The following is a 19,548-nucleotide window of genomic DNA, read 5'->3' as shown; positions in this document are numbered from 1 at the left end:
CACTGGGACTTCCCTGGCCATCCAGTGGTTTAAGACTTCACCTTCCAAGGCAGGGGATGAGGGTTTGATCTCTGGTCAGGAAACTAAGATCACACATGTCTCACAGTCAAAAAACCAAAAGGTAAAACAGAAGCAATATTGTAACAAATTCAATACAGACTTTACAGATAGTCCATAATTTAAAAAAAAGTCCTGGGAGAGAAAAACGGCCTCTTGAATATAGCAGACTAGGCCTATGCCTTGTCATCTTTTCACCCACCTAAATTTTCACTTTGGTAATGTTACCTGTATCCACAGCTTCGATAGCCAATACTTACATGAGGAGAAAACTTGTGCCTCCAACCCATGGGCTCCCTCTGAGCTCAGAATACCATCCTCAGCTATCTACACATCTCATTTAGGATATTTCAAAAACATTTCAACACATACTCAAAACCAGCCATCAAATATTCCCCCAAACCTGATCATTTTTCATTATTTTTAAGCTCAGGATGTGGCACCACTACCCAAGCAACTGCTCAAACCAGAAATCTACCTGCTTGTATTGACACCTCATTTCCCTCTACCCTACATTCCAAATCCTCATCAATTTCTGTTAGGATCATGTCCTAAATATCCCATAACATGGTCCACTTTCTCCACCTACACCACCAGCTCTCTGTCCTGAACACACAGTTTCTCCATCTCGATTCCTCATCCACCCTCTTCTTCCCTAGTTAATGCCTCAGATCATAACTCAGGCATAGCTTTTCTCAGGGAAAGAGTTCTCTGATTTTCTCCGCAGAATCAGCCCCCTCTGTTCTCTACCCTGCCTCTCTACTCAGCTGCATTTATACAGGTGTTTGTGAAATTATGTGATTAATGTCTGTCTCCCCATGTTCAATGGCAACTGACCTAAGGACAAGGACAAATCTGTTTTCTGCTCCTTGATTTATCCCTGGATTTAGAACAGTTTTTTAAGCACATAGCCAGCAGTCAGTAAATATTGGTTGAATTGGTGAGCTGCCTGAAGAGGATTGAAACCCTTCCAACTCTAGTGTGACACTGTTTCACCCCAGAGAATTATCTTATGAACCAAGCAGCTCCCAGAGTCAGTCCTCAGTTCTCTGATTCTCTTCCCTGTGATTCTATGTCTCCTCTCAGAAGTAGGCACTTCTCTTTGCTCCCCCATCCAAGAAACATCACTGATAGGGAAGATAAGTAAGGAAAGAATTGAAAACATCAAGAGAAGTCACGCCCCTTATTTTTCTGTTAAAATTATAAAAGTTAATTTTGCTGCATACCTGGTTCAATGTTATCTCCTTAAACGTATTCAAGTGCACCCCAGAGCACATTAGCGGCTATAGACAGGTTGTTCCTCCATCCTAGGGAGGAACAATTTAATGAAAGTCCATGCATAGCATAACTTCATCTAGTATTTTAGGAAACAATAAGCTTGAAACAACTCAGCACTGTTTGTCCTTATGATACAGTGTGGAACCCTCGGCTTTAATAGTTTATCTAACATATCTGCAAACTCACATGGCATGAATTTCAACTTTGCCAATCATCACTTCTACTTCACTCTATTATGAAGGTATGGTCTGTATTAGTCTATTTAGCACATTATATTGGATGACATTCCAAAGGCACACATGATGGGTTATAGTCCCAATAACTTTTTAGGCACCAGTGCTGACTCTGGTCATTTAACCATGACCCTACCTCCAAATTTGATTATACAGCCTTTGTGCACTTTGGCAAAGCAGTAAGTCTCCAATAACCAAAAAGAGGCAAAATTCTTAAACTATAACACTCTAGTCTGGGAAGCAGCCATTTCTAGAATAAATCTCATAGATAAGATCTCTAATTTTAAAAGAAAATGAGGTAAAACCTTAGTAACAGTGGGTATAAATTGGTGAAGTGGCACAACCCCAGGGTGCTGCAATAGAGATGGCATGTGAGAGAGATGTATGTTGCAGCCTGACTTCTCTGCTATGCTGGATCCTTCTTCAGTCTAACTTTGAGCTATCAGCTAATCTTTACATGAAAGGAAAGCCCCAACCAGTGTAAACCGACACTGTCATTCTGGGAAGAAGTTTAGCAGACTGCAACTAGAGATTTGAAAATCCTGTGCTTCAACTCAGAATTTCTATCCTAAGGAAATATTGTAGGAAACTGTAAGAAGAGTATAGTGGCAAAAGTACAGAGATTCTAGTTAAAGTATGATTTATAACAACAAGAGAAGCAATTGGAACAAATATAGAGTTGCTAAAATAGTTATGAAAATGCATATGATAAAATAAATATAAAATGCCAAAGATAGTTATTTAAAAATCACTAATTTAACAAACTAGGAAATTTAGAATATTTAGCAGCCTATAAAAATTTCATAAAATATTGAATTTAAAAATCATGTTAAAATTATGATATTTGCTTAATTAAAAATATATAAGCACATAAAGTATCAGAAAGTGTTAGTTGCTCAGTTGTGTCTGACTCTTTGTGACCCCATGGATTATACAAAGCCCACCAAGCTCCTCGGTCCATGGGATTCTTCAGGCATGAATACTGGAGTGGGTTGCCATTCCTTTCTCCAGGGGATCTTCTAGACCCAGGGTCAAACCCAGGTGTCCCACATTGCAGGCAGATACCCTCTGAGTCACCATTCTACTCAGCAAGATATCAGAACTCACCCCCTCCCACCCAGTATTAAATAGTTATTTGCGGGCAGTGGAATCATGGGGATATTTATTTTCTAACATGTATTTTGGTATATTTTCAAAACTTTCTTCAATAAACAGTCCTACTGTCAAAGATGATTACTTTTTAAATGAACAAGAAAAATTAACTTCTAAAGATCTTTCCACCACCCTAGCAAATCACAGAATCAGCTAAGAAACATGAAGGGTAGCAAGAGAGGAACCTAGGTTATAGCAGAGGGAATATACCAGCAGAAAAAAAAAATTTAATAGAGTCCTAAGTCAAGGAAGAGACTCCACTTATTCATTCAGACTCATGTGTTGAAGTTTAAGTGACAGATCCTGTGCTAGCTGCTGGGCATATAGTGTCCAATTCTATTGCCCAGTATAGGATGGTGAGGCATATAAGTAGGAGAAGAAACAGTAGATATATTATAAGACAAAATGACAATATGTCCCCCGGCCTTATCTGTATGATTTCATGAATTCTTATTGAGGAATGACTGGAAGTTACTATTACAACTCCACTGTTTATTAGTGGCCGTTGTGTTGCATATTAAAGGCATGCAACTTGTATAGAGTTCATTGTTCACTCTTAGTTCAGCCAGTCCTATCTAGTGATCTTGATGAAGTTCATAACAGGAGGCCCATTGGATCATAGTAGAACTAGAATTCAAACAGCTGATTTTAATAATCACTGTAGTGATGATTCCAGCACCTAAAATAAGTCAACAAGATAAACTGCACTTCTTAGTTACTGAATGGCAGTTTCCCTCTGGTTGTGCCAAATAGAACAGCAATTGCATGCTATGATAAAAAGGTTTTAAATCTCCTGCTTTTTCCCTTAAACCTGCTTACTGTTTAGATACTGGCTAAAGTTATGGCACTGTTCCCTAGAGGAAATTGAGTTTGACAATCTTTTGAGAAGCCCTAGAATAGGCAATTTCTGAACTTTGCCAACTGAAACTATATTTATCTTTCCAAACATAAATATTAAAGTTAACAAGTACATGCATTTCCTAGAAAAACTAACCATTTCCTAAAGACCAGTAACGGTTAAGTAGTAATGAAAATCACAATCACCTGGTATATCCTTTCTCTAAACAAAGTCTGAATACTTACACAACTGGCAGGCTAAACTGCTTAATAAATACACCCTGGAAATGCCGTCAACTCTGGAAAAAACTATTTCGCTGACTATAGCTAGTCCTAACAGGAGAGAGGGACCCAAGGGCCAAACCAAATGAAATGTGTGCAATGGGTGCAGCCCGTGGGCTCTGGAATTTTGGACAAACAAGAAACTCAGAAGAGATCTGGGAGAATTGAGGGAAATTCTAAGAAACAATTCAGAACTTCATAGGTGGCTCAATGGTGAAGAACCCACCTGCCAACGCAGGAGACAGAAGAGACATGGGTTTGATCCCTGGCTCAGGAAGATCCCCTGGAGGAGGAAATGGCAACCCACTCTAGTATTCGTGCCTGGAGAATCCCATGGACAGAGGAGCCTGGCGGGCTACAGTCTGCGGAGTTGAAAAGAATCAGATCTGACTGAGCACTCGTGTACTAAGACACAATCCAGAAACAAGTGTTCTGAGTCCTTTATATTCTACAAGTCTCCTGTCATACTTAACTGGAAGGAGTTACTCCCTTCATTAGAAGGTCCAACACAAAACAGTGGGACTGCACTCCACATCTTCAAAGCCTTCTAAGTCGGGTTGTATGTTTACTGATCACTGGATCATTTAGTCTGCTAATTCTCTCTATGTGCAATTGAGTACTCATTACCTGTTTGTGTAATGAAAATATTTTCCCTTTCCTTTCATGAAAGTACTACTACATTGTAATAGATATATAAAGATATATATATATAACATAAAAAGTATATTAACTTTGATGCCTAGTCAAGCTAACTTTTAAAATTTGAAGACATATTTGTGCAAAAGAAGGTATCTTTTCTACATGCTAAGGTGATGGGGAGGAGGGTGATTGTTATGAAGTGGTGATGAGGAAAGAAGTTGTTAGGGCTTTTCACTATTACCAACTTATCAAGAGGATAAAGACTTGAATAGATCTAAACTTCCCCACTCATGTTTTTTTTTTTTTTTTGAAGTGGGGGAGGTGGGGCAAGTGGGTGAAGATAACATCTTCTACATACACCTTCTGACTGCTTCAAAACGGTGGGGTTTCTGACATAATTTTATAATCTTTCCTAGGTAAGATATGAATCACTCAGTTAACCTCAAAATGTTATTATCTTTTATGAGATGGAAGCAATAGTTACCTGCCTCTTTTCTCTAACAAGATTAAACAGCAAGCTACAGCTTGAGAGAGGAACTTATCACTGGAGAATCTTAAGAATTAAATGGTTCATTTGTTACACGATGTAAAATATATCTTCTGGGAAATATGCACAGTAATCTTAGTGTGACTAATGCTAGAGTCACAGAGGAAATCACCATTGGTTAATTCCATTTGTTTCCAGAGAGGGGTTAAAAAATCATTAATGGGATAGGAAATGTTAGAAACTTGAGCCCTATGAAGGAGCATTTTACCAAAGCTTTCCTGAAAACATCTGGTTTAGATAGTATTTGGCTGGTGGTGTCCTAGGAAGTGGAGTGAAGTAAGCAATAGCTTATGTGATAGGATGTGAAGTGGATGAAAAAGAGTTTTTCCCAACAGGACCATATAGTGCCTAAAATTCCCATCACTAATCATTCCTATGAATTAAATGTTTTCAGTCATATATATATACACACATATATATGTGTATATATATATATATATATATATATACACACACACACACACATTATATTTTCAATTACTTATTTCCCACTGCATGTGTTTATAATCATTATAATCCTAATAAGTTTACATTACAATTAATGGACCATCAGAAGATTCAAGTCATAATTTCATCACAGATGACATAGGTGCTAAGACCTAGGTGATTTTCCTCTTATGTGTGTGTTAGTTGCTCTGTCAACCTGTGTACCCTGCATCTCCTGCTTTGGCAGGTGGGTTCTTTACCACTGAGCCACGGGGAAGCCCTTCTTCTTAGTCTGTGCATGCATGTGTGCTAAGTCACTTCGGTTGTGTCCGACTCCCTGTGACCCCATGGACTGGGCTTCTCCACTCATGGGATTTTCCAGGCAAGAAGACTGGAGTGGGTTGCCATTTCCTTCTCCATGGAAAGTTCATAGGACTGATAAAAAGTATGTTTTTTGCAGCCTGTCAAGTTGGGTTGAATCATAGTTTCACCCCTAACATTTCATCTAGGACCTCACATCCCTCATCTATAAATAAGAACTTAAAAAAATTTTTACTGGTAATTAAGAATTAAAAAGAAAAAAAACCTACTTAGAAGGCCGTTCAAAGATTAAACAAAATAATCCACATCATGACATACCACGTACAAATAACTATTAAATATTATTACATACAGAAAAACAATTCCATAAAAAATGTGAATATTTCTGTTTCTCTAGTGCTTATAGCTTGGAATGTGATGTATATTTCAGACAATAAAAACCACCTCTGAATAATTTTTAGAGAATTTTGTTGTTGTTCTATACCTTCTTCTAGGGAGGGGTCATCTCCTCCATGTTACCTCTCAGCTTTCTTATCCAGTAAATCAGATGTATACACTAAATTTTTTAAATATTTGGGTTTTTTAAGTTGACGACATACTGTTTATTCCAAATTCCCCAGAAATTCAAAATTTCTCAACTATTAAAAATAGATAAAACTGAAGTTGCTCTATTTAAAGTTGGGGTTGGATTGGGAACAGAACTTACCTACTACCTTACTTCTGTGAATAGTATATGATTCTAAATATAAGAGGAAGTTATGGCAACCCACTCCAGTATACAAGAATCCTGCAAACGGAGGATCCTGGTGGGCAACAGTACATAGGGTTGCAAAGAGTTAGACACAGCTGAAGCAATTTAGCACAGCACAGCACTAAATATAAACTCAATATTTTTCAAAAAACATACAGGCACAGATCAAGGCTACTGCTGGTAAATGAAGTGATAAATCAAGAAGGAAATTTTAATAGTATTATTTGCTTACTGGTTTCATTCTATGGGTTATTTTAAACTAGGTTTTAAAGACACAGGCTTGAATTTCCTATTGCAAAACTTCTTTCATGAAGTCATATTTCATCAACAAATGAAAAGCTGGCATTGTGGAATAAGATCTAGCATTTTTAAGTGTTGCAATTATGAAGAAATAATAATAGATAGCTACTATTAATAAATACTGAAGACCTAATTATGTATCAAGGAGACAGTTCTAAGCATTTTATATGGATTAGTCCATTTAATTCCCATGACAATGCTATAGAATCAAATGTATTTTATAATATCCCATTTTACAAGTGAGAAAATTTCAACAATATTAAGTAACTTGATTGAGGTCACATAGTTTGTAGAACTCCGGGGATTTAAACCTGGACAGTCTAAAACTCAACTAATGTGGCCTGAAAAATATTTCAAAGATCTTATTCAGTTTCGATAAACATAAAAAGAATCTCATAGGCATATGCATGAAATAATAAAGTCATGTACATACAAATAAAATACACTAAGCTCCCTAGAGGCTAGAGTACTTAGTTGGTGTTTAAAAATTTTTTTAGTTTTTCGTTCATAATGTCTAACACTTATTCCTATTTCATTTCCACCATTCAGTTTTTTAGTTGTAAATTACAAAGCGATTTTTAAAAAGAAACAGAAAATATGAAACCTAACAAAGCAGATTACCGCAAATCATAAAAACCATTTTGACTCTGAGAAAAATTGGATAAAGTGTTAGATTTCATATTAATAATGTTTTCTTTCCTACAGTAAGGCTATAAATAAACTCAAGAGCCTCCGCTGTGTGATCTTCCTCGACAGAAAAGGAAACGATACTAGTTGCCCAGAGGTAAGGACTTGTCAGTCTCCCTTGATGAGGTCTGGTCTACTTTCCTTTGAGAATATCCCCATCTTGTGGAGTCTCCGCCCGAGGGCCTGTCATGTGGAAATCCCCGTCTGCTGTTCAGCCAAGAGACTGAAGATGCTGCCGCTGAATACAATCCCTGGTGAACTGGGCCATAACCTCCTAAGGGGAGGCGCCACGTTTTGAGCCTATGGGCCCCAAAGCATCTCAACCAGGGAGACCTAGAGTGCTTTGGATGACTCCAAGTGATCCTTTGAAGTCTTAGCTCCTGACTGTTCTGATTACTTTGGTTTACCAACAGGAAGACTGTTTTGCTCGATTAATGTACAGGAGATGCGAGGGAGGTGAATGTCCTCTCAGTTGAGAGGCGGCAGGCGGGCGGGCTGCTGTGGCAGATGCTGTCTGTTTGAAACACCCGGCTCCCAGCCGAGGTGCCGGACTGCTGAGACCCTGATGCTGGAATCAAGGTTGGCAAACTCCAGCAAACTCCCTGACGGTGCTTTGCCGGGCCTGTTCTTCACGACGGCTTTAAATTCACAGAACCACAGTCTTAATAGCCAGGTCCCGGCTGGGAAGGAGGTGAGGTTATTTTGGGGATAATTAGTCTATATCATTAAAAATAGAAGAAATAAATTAAAACCTTCGGAGCAACAAAGAGGAATGTTTTCATTTCCAATACGTGCAATACAAGTCCTTTTATTAATACAACATGAAGACAACGCATCCATCAAGTATGAACTACTTGAAGGCTTAGGAGTGAGGACAGCTTGTTCCCACTACCCGTGGGTGAGGGTTGCTCAACGGCAGCTTTAAAAAAAGTAGCTCATGACTTATAAGTGAGCCATGAAGTCAGTTTCATGAAGCGAAATCATGTTTTAAAAACCGAAAAGGATGAGAGAAGAATTAGAACACCCACAAGCCACATTTTAAATTTCTCATTTACTACAACAGATTAAGCATAGGTGACATACAGCCCACCAGGGCTTCCCTGGTGGTTCAGTGATTAAGAATCCATCTCCCGGTGCAGGAGATGTGAGTTCCATTTCTGGGTCGGGAAGATCCCCTGGAGAAGGAAATGGCAACCTACTCCAGTATTCTTGTCTGGAGAATCCCATGGACAGAGGAGCCTGGCAGGCTATGGGGTCACAAGAGTCAGACATGACTAAGTGACTAAGCATAGCACATGCTTTTCTATATGTTAAGAGAGAGGATTTTAATTTTTTTCCTCTATGCATAGATAACTATTCATAGTTAATTATAAGACACTATCTTAGTTATGCATTTTATTTCCATATATGAGAGGCCTATTTCTGGGCTTGCTATTCCACTGATTTTTACCTGGCACAAATACCACACTCTCTTAATTAACTTAGCTTAATAGATCTAGTAGCTGGTAGGGCAACTCTCTTAACCTTATTCTTATTCATTGGAGTATCCTGATTCTTCTTGACCCCTTGATCTTCTATTCAAATATTATCATAAGCTAGTCAGGTTCCTCAAAAGCCCCTTTTGGGAGTTAGATTAGATTTGCCCTGAAACTCTCATTTAATTTAGAGAAAATTGACATCTTAGCAACATTGATTCTTCCTTACTCTGAATGTGGGGATATCTCTGCATTTCCTTATTTTGCAATATCTTTCAACCAGTTCAGTTCAGTTCAGTCACTCAGTCGTGTCTGCAGCACACCAGGCCTCCCTGTCCATCACCACCTCCCAGAGTTTGCTCAAACTCATGTTTGAGTAAACCACCTCCATTGAGTTGGTGATGCCATCTCATCCTCTGTCGTCCCCTTCTCCTCCTGCCCTCAATCTTTCCCAGGATCAGAGTCTTTTTCAGATGAGTCAGTTCTTCGCATCAGGTGGCCAAAGTATTGCAGTTTCAGCTTCAATATCACCCAGGACTGATCTCCTTTAGGATGGACTGGTTGGATCTCCTTGAGTCTAAGGGACTCTCAAGAGTCTTCTCCAACACCACAGTTCAAAAGCATCAATTCTTCGGTGCTCAGCTTTCTTCATAGTCCAACTCTCACATCCATACATGACCACTGGAAAAACCATAGCCTTGACTAGAGGGAACTTGCTGACAAAGTAATGTCTCAGCTCTTTAATATGCTGCCTAGGTTGGTCATAACTTTCTTTCCAAGGAGTAAGCATCTTTTAATTTCATGGCTGCAATCACCATCTACAGTGTTACATTTACTCCTAGGAATTTCATATTTTTTGTTTATATTGAGAATACTTTGTTTTCTTTGTTTGTTGCTGGTGTTTAAAAATGAAGTTGAGTTTTGCATTTGATCTCCTATCTAGTCACTTTCCTAATTTCTCTTATTATCTAGCTCCAATAAACTACAATATTTGTTTAAATTTTCTGTACAGTTATGCTATTTGTAGGTAATGGTTTTGTTTCTTTCCAAAAGTTGTATTCATTTATTTTTCTTATATTTCATTGGTCAGAAACTCTAGTGCAATGTCGAGAAAAAGAGCAATAATAGCAATTCTTGTCTTGTTCCTAATTTTAAAATTCATCATTAAGGATGTTTTGTTGTAAAGTTTTGATAAATATGTATATTGTTATGCTGGAAAGGATGATAGTTGTAAATGGATGTTCAATTATCCTAAATGATTTTCTGCTTCAAGTGAGATGATCAAATGGATTTCTCCTTTAATCTGCAAATGTGGTGAAACATGTTAATTGGTTTTATAATGTTAAAATACCTTTACATTCCTGGAATAAGCTCAATTTGATCACCACGTATTATCATTTTTATACACTGCTGGGTTTGTTTTGATAATATTGTTTTTCATTTTGGCATTAATGGTCTATAATTTTCCTTCCACATACTGTCCTTATCTGTATTTTGGCATAGACGCTTGTATTAGAAAATAAGTTGTGAAAAGTTTCCTCTTTGTCTATTACTTGGGAGAGACTCTGTATAAGGTTAGAATTAAGTGTTTTCCTTAAAAATTTAAAGAATTCATTGATAAAACTGGGCATGATATTTTTAATGTGGGGAAATTTTTAACTAGTAATCTGGATTTCCGTTTCTTTTCTTTTAGTTTTTTAGGCTGTGCCTACCAGGGATTGAACCCGTGCCCCTGCAGTGGAAGTGCAGAGTCTTAACCACTGGACTACCTGGGAAGCCCCTGGATTTCCATTTCTTTTTGAGTCAGTTTAAAAAAATTATAGTTTTCCACAATCTATCTGTTCCATCTACTTTTTCAAATTTTTGATAAAAAGTTTCTTACTATTACTCTTTAACTTAATAAATCCTGCCACAGGTTTTTAAAGTGACTAACTTTTTGTTGTTGGTGGTGGTCTTCATTATATCTGCTTTCTATTTGATTAATTTTTCTTATGTGTTATCTATTTTCTTCTACTTTCTTTGGATCTATTTTGTTGATTTTTTTAAGCAAAATCTTATTCAATAATCAGCAAATAAATTTTCTGAAGTGGATAGACATTCCCTTCTCCAGAGGATGATTTCCACCCAGGGATCAAGTATGGATTCTTTACCGTCTGAGCTACCAGGGAAGCCTATTTTAAAAAAAAACTTAGTAATCAGCAAATAAATTTTCAGCATTTCTTCTTTTCTATTACAAGCATCAAGATCCATATATACATATACACACATATTCCAGTTCCAGTTCAGTCGTTCAGTCGTGTCTGACTCTCTGCGACCCCATGAACCGCAGCACACCAGGCCTCCCTGTCCATCACCAACTCCCAGAGTCCATCCAAACCCATGTCCATTGAGTCAGTGATGCCATCCAACCATCTCATCCTCTGTCATCCCCTTCTCCTCCCGCCCTCAATCTTTCCCAGCATCAGGGTCTTTTCAAATGAGTCAGCTCTTCACATCATGTTACCTTAAACATATTCAGTATTCTTTGTTTTATTGTAAGTAGTTTATTATTATTCTGCTGTAGGTAGTTGATATTTTCCACATGAGTGGTGTTTGTCAACTTTATCCTTTAATGTATCATTTCTATATTACTAGTGTTAAATAAATAGAATTCAATTTTTTTGGAAATGCATAAAGATTTAATGTATAAAACTTCATATGTAATAGAAAAGAATGTGTGTTCTCCAATTGTTGGGAATACGGATCTATGCATGCCCATTAAATCAAATTTGATAATACATTGTTCAAGTCCTCCCTATTGTTAACACATTTTCTTCTGCTTGTCCTAAAAATAACCAAACATAAAAGGAATTGGTGAATTTGTGAATTCCTTTATAGTTCTATCATATTTGGTTTTATGTATTTTAGTGCTATTTTGCCACATCCATACAAGTTTAGAATTTTTTTTTTTTTTTTTTTTGATGAGTTGCACTTCTCATTCACAGTTTTACAAGATTTATCCTTAATAACAGGGCTTCCCTTGTGGCTCAGCAGTAAAAGTATCCACCTGCAATTCAGGAGATGCAAGAGACATGGGTTTGATCCCTGGGTTGGAAAGATCCCCTGGAGGAGGGCATGGCAACCCACTCCAGTATTCATGCCTGGAGAATCGCATGGACAGAGGAGCCTGGTGGGCTGCAGTCCATAGGGTTGCAATGTCACAGACACAACTGAAGCGACTGAACACAGTACAGCATATTCTTAATAATGCTTTGTGTTTTAAATGCTATTTTATTCCATTTTAATACAGTTATTATACCACAACTTGCTTGCTTCCTTGCTTCTTTCTTTTTTCCTTTTTCTATTTACATTGAGGAAATTGAGCAATAGACTATTACCGGTTCCCCAGGAGCTCCTTGGTGTCCCCTACCAAGTCAGCACTGAAAACTTCCTCTTTCATTTTGTTTACCATGTTCCTGGTTATCTTTTTTCTCCCATTCTCTTATCACCAATCTCTCCAGGTTTCTATGTTTCACTTAAATTCAGTCTGATGGTCTCTATATTTTAATTATTTGTTGTTCAATTTCCCAATAAGTAGGGAAAATCATTACAATTCTATTTATTTATAATATCAGTAGCTTGTGGATTTACTACATTTATCACTCTTTGCATCAGATTGTTGTTTATAAATACTTATATCTTTACCCTCCCATCATGAAAGGTGAATATTTGCCCATCCCATCAATCTTGGAATAAACCATAGAACTTACTTTGGCAAATAGGGTGTTAGCAGATGTCATGCGGCGTAGCACTGAATTATGCCTGTATATGTCTCTGCCGTAGCCATGAAGAAAACATCCCTAGCTTAGCCTAGGTTAGCCAGCTGGCTCTAGGAAAAGGGTAAGAGGAATGTGGAGCAAATTCAAACCATTTTAGCTCAGCAACCTTGATCGCCAACTGTCAATCTGTCTAACAACCCATGAGCATGGATGTTTAGACGTTAACCCACTGAGCTGTAGAATGAGGGCTACTAAGCAATTTTGTGATGATAGTTAAATGACACATTCTTACTGATATACTTCTTTGTTTCTTCTATTTTGATTTTGTGTTTCTTGTTACACTATTTGCTCTCTCATTATAATTCATCCTTCTATTTCTTGATACATACTCTTGAAATTTTATCAGACATCCTTTAAAAAGTCTAAAGTTAGTATCTTTTCTCCTAAAAAATAAAAAGAAATTCAGAATAAATTTATTTCAACTATTTCTCGTCAACATACATGCTATTGTTTCCTAATAGGTCAGTTATTTTCTTAACTCTGAAATGAGGCGTTATTAAAATTAGTATTTTATGCAGCTTATTTTTGCCTATTTTTTTCATTCTTTCTTGCCACTCAGACATTTTGTCTTTTCTAAAATACAGCTTTTGTAAGTGAAGGTCTTTTGATTCTATATTCTGCCACATTTTGTCGATCTTGCATCTCTGTATTTTACTCTTGTTTTTAAAACCTAGTTTTGATAAGTACATAATGAGTTTTCCCAGCATATTGAAGATATCATTCTGTCCTTTGACATCTATTAATGATATCAAAAAGTCTGCTGTTAGTCTAATTGCTACTCCTTTATGACTAATATGGATTCATTCTCTGGCTGGGCTTCCTAGCTGGAGGTAAAGAACCCATCTGCCAGTGCAGGAGACATAAAAGACAAGGGTTTGATCCCTGGTCAGGAAGATCCCCTGGAGGAGGGCATGGCCACCCACTCCAATATTCTTGCCTGGAGGGTCCCATGCACCGAGCTGGGTTATAGTCCACAGGGTCGCAAAGAGTTAGGCACAACTGAAGTGACTCAGTGCGTACAGATCTTTTCTTTGTCACTGATATTCTACAAGTCTGCTAAATATTTATGCTATATGGATTTATTTTTACTTCTCTTGCTTGAAATATAAATCAAATTCTCATATTGGTGAATTTCTGTATTTTGTCAGCTCTGAAAAACTTTTAGCCATTAGGTTTGTAACTGATCAAATTAGATGCTTGTTAGTCTTTTCGTTCTAACTTCCATAAACTTCTAAACTTTTTCATCCCCTCCTTTTCCTGTGCTGCTTTCTGGGGCACTTATTTAGATTTACATTTTATTCAGTCATTCTCTCTGCATTAGCATGAACTCTGTGGTTAAAATATCCATTGAGCTTTCAATTTCAACATTTTTATTGTTTATGTCTAAAGGTTTTGTTTTGATTATTTCCAAACATGCCAGCTTATTTCTTTTTTTACTCCATGTTTTACATTTAAAATGTTTATATATCCCATATCAGCAAATTCTAATATTTGAAGTCCTTAGAAGGGATGGGGGGACATGTCTCTGTTGCTTACTGCCCTTCCAGCTTTCACTCATAGTAGCTAGTTTCCTTGACCATTTTTACTATGAATTTAATTTGCTGGACTTATTCTGTGGGAATCCTAAATTTCTAATATGGACATTTGTTGTTGCTGTTCAGTTGCTAAGTTGTGTCCAACTCTTTGTGACCCCATGGACTGCAGCATGACAAGCTTCCCTGTCCATCACCATCTCCGGGAGTCTGCCCAAACTCATGTCCATTAAGTCAGTGATGCCATCCAACCATCTCATCCTCTGTTGTCCACTTCTCTTCCTGCCTTCAATCTTTCCCAGCATCAAGGTCTTTTCCAATGAGTTGGCTCTTCGCATCAGGTGGCCAAAGTATTGGAGCTACCATATCCGTCCTTCCAATGAATATTCAGTGTTTGTTTCCTTTAGATTTATATCTGAAGAAGGTTTATACTTATTTCTGCTAAGAATCAGAAGTTACTGCTAAGCTAGGACACTATCACACTTAGAGGGTCTGAAATTAATATGAGAATCTTGGATTCATCCTTTTTATCTTGATACTCACCCAAGACTCACTTTCCACTCATGAAACTAGTATAGTATTTTGTAGGATAACCCTAAATTTCACCTCTGGGCTTTGTTCCCAGTTTTGTATTTATCTCACTGCTTTTTGGTTTTTTAAGTGTCATTTTGTTCTGTTGATATGCCACAGAGATTTCCCGTACTCCCCAAGAAGAGCAATAATCTATTAAAAATTCTGTTTCTGTAATTATTGTAGGACCTAAACATATTTTAATGGGTAAGACTGAGATAAAATTAATGACCCACATTAATGACCCAAAATATTTTCAGTACATAATCTTATTAAGGCTTTAAAACAATTTTGAGGATGCTACTGTATCATCACCAATATCAGATAAGAAAGTTGAGTCTCAAGTGAGTTATTACTCTAAGGAAAGAGAAAGCCAAGAGTAAACATTTGTCAAAGCTGGTACTTAGGAGATAAAATAGAATTTAGGCACTGTAGAATTCTGACCCCCAAAATATTTCAATGCAATGTGATAATCTTATTTAATCAATATTTTGTTCAGATGAAACAAACTTTATTCCAATTAATAATATCTTTTCTGATTTGTTTTCATTTCTACACTTGAAACCTTTAAAAAGTATTTAGAAGTTTTCTAACTTACTATTTAAACGCCTCAAGTGTTATAGCGTTTGACCAAACTCATCGATAGACTTAGGATTTAGTGACGGTTTGACTTAAAAAATTATTTTTTCTGTAATTTCATGAAGACTGAGCTAACAAAAAAGCTGACATTTTTCTCCTCTGAATAAATCAGTGCTTCAGAGTAAATGATTTTGAAGCCAAAGAGAGATTTCAATTTCTATATGGAGCCTTAACCATAACTTCTCTGGGGAATTTTCCAAGTCTGCAAAATAATGCTTCAAAATAAATACTTGCAAATCCATAGCACTATTCATGTGAGCCTAAGCATCATTAAGCCTTAAATGACATATTCCATCTTGCAGACAGTGATACAGAAACACAGAAGCATTAAGTGACTTTGGCAGTTTCACAGAAGGTCAAACCAAAGTTGAGTCACTAGCAATATATCTCAGAAGTATCTAAAAGGAGAATCAGTTTCAGAGGATTCTTATGCTTAACAGACAGATATATCTTAGAAGGGTGGTTCACAACGTTACCGGGGAACGCTGGTAGAAATGCAAATTCTCTGACCCTATCTCAGACCTACTAAATCAGTAGCTCAGCCTACAGCCAGGCAATCTGTGTTTTCACAACCCCTTCAGATTATCCTAGTACATTCTAAAGTTGGAGAGCTACTACTTTAGACCAAAGTATAGACACAAAAGATATGATCTTCCTCTTCTCATCTCCCTAGACCAATGGCAAGCTGCAAAATCTCTTAGAAAGGAGATGAGAAATCAAGGATCACAGGTTGCAAGATCCAGTGATGACCAGAATATGATTCTCTATAATATAGAGATTCTTTGAAGGACTGGTTCTTAAACTTGATGTCAGGTTCGACTAGCCTGCCATTATTTGTGAGGTAAGAAATTTGTTACTAGTGTGAATTTTATAAATCATTAACATTATGTAAATAGAACTGAGCTTAAAGATATCCGTATAGTAATGTCCTACTCAACCATGCATATTCTTTTTCTTTTTTCATTTTATACTGGAGTATAGCCAATTAACAATGTTGGGATAGTTTCAGGTAGACTGTGAAGGGACTCAGCCATATATATATATGCGTGTGTATTCATTCTCCCTCAAACTCCCTTCCCATCCAGGCTGCCACATAACACCTAGCAGAGTGCCCAAGGCTATACAGTAGGTCCTTGGCTGTCCATTTTAAATACAGCAGTGTGTACTTGTCAATCCCAAACTCCTTAACTATCTATGCATATTCTGATCTATTTCTTTAAATTCAAGAGAAATATCTGGAAATATAGCTACAGCGCTACCAACTTGTTCACATTCTCAGGTTAGTCTTAACTATGCTACAGCTAATAGTGAGAAACCATTAGCAAATCATGTGCTAATGTTGTGGATAGCCCAGATTGTTAGTGCACCATACTTCTCAAAAATCCTGTATACACTGATATAATCATTTTATATAAATACAGTTACATATGCTAGGCTAAACTTATACTCCAATCCCAACCCACCCCACCCCATCCTCCCCCACACACAAGTTTCTAGTTTGAAGTAATCTGAGTGATCAGTACAAAGCAATAGGGAAATGGAAGGAAAGAAGCAAGCCATGAACTGGAAGAAACAAACTAACATTCTATTCAGCATTGGGGGGGGCGGGTGGGCAGGATGCATAGACAGAGGAAAGGAAGGCTGTGTCTTGTATATGTCTGCCTAGGGCAGCAGCCCTCAAACATATACTAGATACAACTGCAGGGCTTGTTTTCCTTCCTGCTATTCCAGCCACACAGACTACCCCCAGGAAAAATGAATAAATAAATGTGATGTGATACGTTTAACTGTATTTCAGAAATTAGACAATATCATGTTAGGTGGTCCTTATAGGCAAGTATGGCCAAGGAAGAGAACTGATACGGACAAAGACTCTGGGAATGTCATGGACCAGGCCTGCAGGAGACCACACAGGGCCTAGAATCACCCCCAGGGCAACATTATTGAGCGTTGAAGGATGGCTTAAGCTTAACTGTGCAAGAAAATCGGGGGCAACCTGATCAGAGATTAAATGCCAAAATAATAAAAATTTAAGATGTCACTGTAAGTACTAGAAAATCAGTCCAAAACCAAGTTCTGGGAAATAACATTCTAATGCAGTTATTGTAGAAGAGCAGAGAGATCCACAGATGATAATGATGACTGGATCATCATCAACAAATATGATGAAGACTGGATTTTCTACAGAGGATAGTAGAAAAAAAGATGGTGACCACAAATGAAAATAATCAAGTCACTTCTATACTCTCATCTGATTTTCCACTTCTCCTCATTCTGACTACAAAGATGGTTCCCACCACCCTGAACTTTTCCCATATTATGCATTTGCTACATGTAGACTACATAGTCAAAAGGTAAGACTAGGCTCCCAATTCCCAAAGCTTGTGAAGTAAAATAACATCCAAATGTAACAGAAAGGTCTGCTTCGGGCTGCGACTGAGCAATTGGTTTCGGTCTTACCCTCACACCAGAAACAACTATAGAGCTCATCACTCATCAGTGAGTGCATGAGATGAGTTCCATGTCAGTTTGGGCTTTCTGTCTTGGGGCAATTTCCTGGCCTCAGTACAGACGACTGAAGCTCAGCTGCAGACCAGTGGTCTTGCTGAGGTGGGGAGACAGAAATAGGAGTTCAGGGCTGCTGAACTGGCTTGAATTTGCCGGACAGGATATCAAGGAAGAGGAAGATTCACAGACAGCAAAAACAGCTAAAGTCTGCAGGGGTTTCTGCTTAGGTTGACAGCTGGGGACTGAAATGACACACACAGTGAGAACTACCAAGAAGCCAACCGGAAAATGGCTGCAATCAGACTGAAGGCTGAGCAGGGATTCTGGACGTCATGCCGTTCCCACAGATGCTGGAATTGTGGTCAACAAGAGTGAACAAATCTCACTGAGCACCTCAGCCTTTCACGTGGGACCTTGGAAAGGCCATGCCTTAAAGAAAGGGTCATATCCTAAATCACTCCTAAGCATATCATAGTCAAATTGTTGAAAAACTAAGTGAATTTAACAGGGAGATGATAGCATGAAAAGGAAGAGTATCTAAGAAAAAGCCAATGTCAGATTTGACTGCTACTGAATTGAAAGTATGCTTGCAAGTTTAGTGCATGCATCAGAATTCCACGAACTGTCAAAGGGTTGAATATACATTTTATATCCTTGCTTAGGGAAAATCTATAAAATTCTCAGTGGTGAATTGGTTTACAGGCTGAGGTCCCCAATTATGTCTTCTTGTCTTTATGTAATTGGATACTGATTTTTACACCCTTGAAATTGGTGTCTATATATCTCAACCTAAGAGCAAACAGCACTCTATAGCAATATTCTCAACTCACATCACACAAGATTAACAACTTTAATCTCTATCACCCGCCATGATCTATCCAGGAAATGTTTGGGACAGAGACTTTTTTTTTTTAGTCATCCTGGGACTTCCCTGATGGTCCAGTGGCTAAGACCCCACACTCCCAACAGGAGCCCAGGTTCTATCCCTGGTCAGGCAGCTAGATCCCACATGCCACAACTTAGAGTTGGCATGTCACCACTAAAGGGTTTGCATGCTTCACTAAGAGTTCTCATGCTACCACTAAAGACCCAAATGCCACAAATAAAACCTGGCACAGCCAAATAAATAATAATGATGAAATAAAAGTAAATATTTTTTAAAAGAGTCCTCCTTATAGTTTCCCTCCTTGCTACTCAGTTCAGTTCAATTCAGTTGTTCAGTCATGTGCAACTCTTTGCAATCCCATTGACTGTAGAGATACATATAAGATATATGTTTATCTCTTGGGCCTGAAAAATATTCCCAAACAGTACAAAAATAAGAAGCCAGAAATTTGATGTGGTGTTAATAGGAAACCCACTATAGCTGTTAGTGATGGAACATGTCTTTACCAGTCCGGTCTTCAGGTGTGGGATGATCCTCCTATAGTTAATTATGTTGACATTGATGCAGATTCTTATCAGGACACAGCAGTTTTCAAGGTGTTATCTCCTTC

This window comes from Odocoileus virginianus, chromosome 1 (assembly GCF_023699985.2).
Source record: "Odocoileus virginianus isolate 20LAN1187 ecotype Illinois chromosome 1, Ovbor_1.2, whole genome shotgun sequence".
NCBI classification, from domain to species: domain Eukaryota; kingdom Metazoa; phylum Chordata; class Mammalia; order Artiodactyla; family Cervidae; genus Odocoileus; species Odocoileus virginianus.
Note: the sequence above shows the minus strand (reverse complement) of the source record.